The following is a 6264-nucleotide window of genomic DNA, read 5'->3' on the forward strand; positions in this document are numbered from 1 at the left end:
ATATATTTTGCGTTCTCATTATTAATTTATACAATGTGTTAAGTTTAAGTTTAGGTTTTTTTTTCTTTTCCACCCACCCCCAATTTTATTATTATTATTATTACTATTATTGATATCATTATGATTTAAAAGCGAATTGCGGATCCATACAATGCACGAACTCTGCTCGCAACGTCTACGTGTTTTGTTACTATTTAAAGTGAATGCCGCCATTCAATGGTCTATTGTTATTGTTATGTAAAGTGTATTAAAATTCTTTATTTTTTTCTCTTTTCTTTGGAGCAGAATTGGTGCGTTATATGAGATCGCAAGCGACGTTGTGCGAATGTAATTAATATTTAAGTTTAATTTATCTCTCCACCTCCTCTCTGTGCATCTTCTAAACCTTCGTTATTTAGTTTTGCTACTGAAATTGATAATTTGGGTGCATCTTGAGCGCTCAACAATGCCATACGCATCCGAAGAAGATCAAAACAGAGAAGAGATCTCTCTTCATACAGAAGTGCGATCACTCATTATTATTATTTTTGCTTATTATTGCGAAACAACCCTTGCGGCTGTTTTATTGATGTTCTTTTTTATATACTGATTATTATTTCTCTTTTATAAGAAAAACAAAAGGTAATATTTTCTTAATTTATGTTATTATTATTTTGTATAAATATTTATTTGTTTATTTTTCCTCCTTTTCTAAAAAGTGATCTAGATATTAATCGATTGTTTATTTTTTTAATTATTATCTATAGACATTTTTTTTTCTTTCTGTTCATGCATGTACAAAGACGTTGCCACACTTAATTATTATTTAATGTATAGAAAAGACGACGATGTACGACGAACGACTATCAATCAGCTAAGGTGTAAAGTCGAAGAAGAAAAGAAATTACCGCTCCTCCTCCTCCTCCCTAAAACCCAATATATCCTGCCTTAATTTATTTCCCTACCACCATCCAAAAACGAAAGAAAACTTATGAAAAAAATACAAAAACAAAAATCCACGTTTTAATTATTATTATTATTATTAATTCTTATTATTTTTTTTTACTTTATTTTATTATTTCTCTGCTCAGTGTTTTGTTAATGAGTCTTTCAAAATATGTAATAAAGAATCGATGTTTTATTTATGATTTTCTTTTATTTCATTTTCTTATTATTATTATTTTTCAGCCAATCTCTCATATTTCACTGCAAAAGTTTGATATATGTATGTGTGATTGAGAGTGAATTATGTTGCCACATACCATTTGACAAGTTAAAAAATAATTTCGAAAGTGTTTGAACATGATTATGTGTATGTTTCTCGAATGTTTCTGTACATGAAGATGTGATGATGATGACTTAATTATACGGGCTGTGTAGGATGAGATGAATCCCGAGAAAGAAATCGTACGGACGTTGGACGTGATTTTCGCGTTTAGATCCTGAATCTGGGTCAAAATTGATATATTTATGAAGCGTAAACCGAATTTAATAAACAAAGGTCAAGGGTCAAACAGAAATCTCTCTGCTTCAATTAGTTCTCTCTATTTTCTTCGCATTTCGGAGAAAAGGGTGGCAGTAAAAAGAGGTACGGGGAAAGGGAATAGAGACGCAAGAAATGAAAACGAAACGAACGAATACGCTACGAGCGAGTATAAAACTTAATGCATTCTGACATAATACACGTATGCGTGCGTGCGTGCGTGCCGCAACGGCCTTACGCAACGGACGAAGCCGTCGAGGAATTTCCATATTATGATTGCGCAAATCATTAAAAAATGACCAGTTTAAAACGATCGAATTTTCCAACTTGTATACTCTTGAATCGTATCTGCAGAGCGAAGGAAAAGAAAATCATCGATATTAATAATGCACTTAATAAAACGAAATTATTAATTTTGAATTTACTGTGACGTAGTTATTTGGTAGTAGTTGAGAAGAGTGTGTATATAAATGTTACGTCTGCGACGAATCTGTCCTGAAAAAAATGCCTTTTTTGAAAAGTAAGATTTTCTACTTTATATTTATAAAAATATATACATATATATAAATATTTATTTACGAAATTTAATTTTATATGAAAATTAATAAAGATATTGTTGTTTACAATAAATGTACATAATATATATATACCATTGACCATGGAAGACGTTTCGCGATTCTTCCAAGGCGTACTTTTTCGAGAAAAAACAAATAAAGAATTGTATAAAAAGTAATGAGTGCGTTGTTTTCTATTTCTTTCGTTACAGCTTAAAAAAAATGATACCGATTCGGATGACATATTTTCAGGTGAGTTTTGTAGAAAATAATCGTTGTTTTTTTTCGTCTTCAATAAATAAAGCAAGGTAAGATTAGCAAACCCACCCACTCTCACGTCTCATTCGCAGAAACTTTTATTGGAGTACAATGATGCTGGGTGGTCTACTCCATCCACCAGCATCCAGATCCGCGTTTATTCGTGGTCAATTAAAAAAGTGTATATATTCGGGAAGAAAAAGGAACGAATAAAAGCAAATTATTAATTGAGATAATTAATTAGCGATGGGCCGGAGGAGGAGATGCAAAGAGAGAGAGAGAGAAAGAGAGATCTCCGGTCGTAAATCGCCGGATTCACGTTGCATCTATAATTGTAACCGTAAAACCGTGGTGCCTCGTTAATTGGTCCGGGGAGGCCCCAAATTGGCCGACCCATAAAAATCGATCATTAGCGAAAGGAACCAGAAGCACAAGCACCGGCACTCTCCTTCTTTACTCCTCCGCTCTCTTCTCGTCTTCTCTTATTCTTGTTTTTATTCTTGTTAATGCCCGTTTCGCGGCGGAAGCACCAAATTATTGTGTGGCTCCCCCGTTCTTTTCTGCTCTCGCTATTTATAACAGCTACAAGAAGATTAAGCGACGATGATTCACAAATGGAATCGATCGCCTAAAGCAACAACAATCGGTTTCCGTCTTCATATTATGATGAAGAAGGAGGCTGCTAGATGTTAGGTGTTTGTAAATGGTAAATGTGTCCCCGCTGCAGAAGGAATAAACATTAGCGGCTTCCATACGATTCCTCAATAAACAATTCCGATATCAATCACATCTCTCCTCTTCCTAGTTCGTATAGAAAGAGTAGTGAGTTAGTAGTAGTGGAATAAAAGTATGGAGGAGGTATGCATGTGTGTGTGTATAAATGTGCGTGCGTGTCTGTGTTCGATTCCTCATAATGCGTGGTTCGCGGATACGTGGGAAGATGCGGTCGGAGATGGGCCTTCTCGGAAGAACCAAACGATTATCTCGGACATCAGATCCACATCCTATATTCTAATGTATCGAACGACGAATGCAATGGAAGAGGAAGGAGGACGACGACGACGACGATGAGGACGACGGCAGAACGATATAGGGGCAGAACAACGACATCGAGATATGTTCGACCATTAAGATGCCTCCGCGACCGGCGGAATGTCGCGGATCCGAAGAAAACATCAGCCATAAACGATTACGCGAATCCGAACACACAATCCACACTGGTTGGTGGATAATACAGAAAGGAAGAAAGAAAGAAAGAAATACGCACGCAAACGTCGTAGAAACTCGAAACGGACAAAGAAAAGATTAAGGAAACAACAATTTCACCCTATGGTGATGATGATGATGATGATAACAATAATAAACATATTTATTATGTGGAGCAATCGAAAGATTACAACAAGACCAGAAGATTGTTAAAGAGATGTAGAGAAACATGTGCGTCTTGGAATGAATGAGCGAGATAGATGTTGAAGAGCAAAAAAATTGATTGGACGCAGTACCGTATCGCGAATGTAATTACAATGATTATCATCGGTGCGCGTTTCTTTAATAATAACAACGACGACGACGACGGCTGCAGAAGACGACGAGCTCGAGGTGAAGCGGCGGAAGGATGTATGAGAGAAAGAGAGAAACCAATGAACGAAATTAAAGTGGAGGAGAAAAATGAAGAAGAAGATGTCGAAGAAAGAGCAAACAACAACAGCAGCAGCAGCAATAATAACAACAATACGAAAGGGGATCAGTGATTTACCGATGCGATAGGAAGGAAGTCCAGATGACCGGCAATCAGACGTTGAAGAGTGAGGGGAAGGGAGGTAAAAGGAAAGAGCTTAACAACGATTGCGATCGTTGTTCGTCGTTGTCGATTTGTCGAAATCATTTTTCGACTCACGTTCACGTTTCTTTCTCCCGCTTTCCATTTTCACTAATTATTACCTCTCTCGAACACCTGCAAATCCTCCTACCTTCTAAAAACCAAACCAAACCAAATGATAGTAATAATAAAACAATCAGAACCTCTCTCTCTATCTTTCTCTTACTTACTTATACGCTCATTAAAATATCACGAGCTCAAATTTGCACCAATTTACGTGACCATTCAAATCTTGATCGTTTCGTAATCAATCCGCACACTGTGCGAACATACATTTCAACGTGTAAGAGAGCAACACGTCGTCTAATTGGAGATTTCCGTTTTGAGCAAATACCCACGAGTCACTCTGTACAAATATACTCAATATACTTTTCCTATTGAACCATCTGATTATTTAATTCTGTGTAGTGAGAGATATCTTGCGGCGGCTATTCGAAAAAGTTAATTGTTTCGAAATATTCGATAATGGACTGCTTATATTTGTCTCAAAGGTGCATTCGTTCATTGGTTTATTGTGTTTGTTGGAACGTACGTAAGTTTTTGCTCACCGACGATTATTATTGATTGCGAAACGGCAATTTGAATTTCTAAAAATAGTAATTCGATAAATAGCATAATAGGAATTGCAACCTCCGAGCGAGGAACGTTCGCAATAATTGGAGCAGCCCGCTCGTTGTTAACAGTATCGCATTACGTTCGTTTGATAATATTTCAGAATAACTTATGAACGGTGCCGCACGATCAAGTAATCGCCTCGAACAGAGAGAGAGAGAGAGAGAGATAGATAGAGAGACAGATTACATCTAACTACTGTTTTAATTCCGAAGAAATAAAAATAAAGTCGCCGTGCGCTGCGTTTCCGGTCGAAATTCGTTTCCGGCTTCGAATGTCGGTGGTGTGTGCTCTCTCACTCGTTTCATATTTTATTGCAAAATTATTATTATCATCATTTTTCTGGGATGGAGAGGAGTTGGGGGTAATAGGGTGAGTGCATAAGAATTTGCATTTCCGCCATAAACGAATGAACGAACGAACGCACGAAGATTAAATAATCCCGAAATGAAGTGCGCAGCTTGGGATTAAATCAATAAATATCGAGATTTACAATTCCTGCGGATTACGGATATGCAGATGAAGAAAAGAAGAAACAAACAAAAAGTGTTTTAGTTTCGCAAAAGAGGTTCTCGTATAGTTTGCACTTTGCACCGTAATTTTAAAGTTAAGAGAAGAGCCGCGCGAAAAACCAGTTTAATTAAATCAAACGTCGTCCACCGCCGTCCGTCCGTCCGTCCGTTTCTTCATTTCACACCCCCTCTTTGTTTGGCTCTTTGATGACTTTCTTTTGCTGTTAACAGCGAGGTCGAGGTTGAAGAGATGTTTACAGCCCCCTCCACAAGCGCGCCAATATCTAAATCAGTTTTATATTTCCTCCATGAATGGCCGAGATATTTTATTGCATCCCAAGCTCCTGTTGCAAAACGTGCAAACACCTACATTCATCCGCATCCACCGCAAGAGGAGACGGCGGCTCGATGAACCCAACACAACAACACACACACACACAACCATCCAACGAAGAGAACCAGCAACCACAACATACCAGCAAACTTACTTTACACCGGCATAGACAATTTATTTATATATTTATGTGTGTGTGTGTGTGCTCGTATAAGAAAACGTTACCATAAAATCGCATTATACGAGGGAAAAATTTATAATTTCTCTGCCGCTTCCGTCAGAAATGATACTACTCTGCACGTTCACTTAACATAATATGTTGTTCGCATTAAATAGACGGTCGCCGCCGAAAACCGCAAATCAATCGGATAAACGGCGGACGCACTAACTAAATTCACACAATTCGTGATTTTTTGTTTCCGGTATTCACCTCCTCATCAACTCAACGTTCTTCTCTCTTTCTCTCAATCTCCCGCAAAGCTCAGAAAGAGATCGAGAAACTCGAACCAAAGATGACTTAAGGGTGCGGCGCTTTGCATGAGAAAAGTAACGACACGCGAAGAAAGATGTTTTTGAAATACTGCTGCACCGAAGAGGAATGTTTACGATATCATTTGAACAATTCGACATGTTTGATAATTTATATTTACTTT

This window comes from Nicrophorus vespilloides, unplaced genomic scaffold, assembly GCF_001412225.1.
Source record: "Nicrophorus vespilloides isolate i.1.1-1 unplaced genomic scaffold, Nicve_v1.0, whole genome shotgun sequence".
Classification (NCBI taxonomy): domain Eukaryota; kingdom Metazoa; phylum Arthropoda; class Insecta; order Coleoptera; family Silphidae; genus Nicrophorus; species Nicrophorus vespilloides.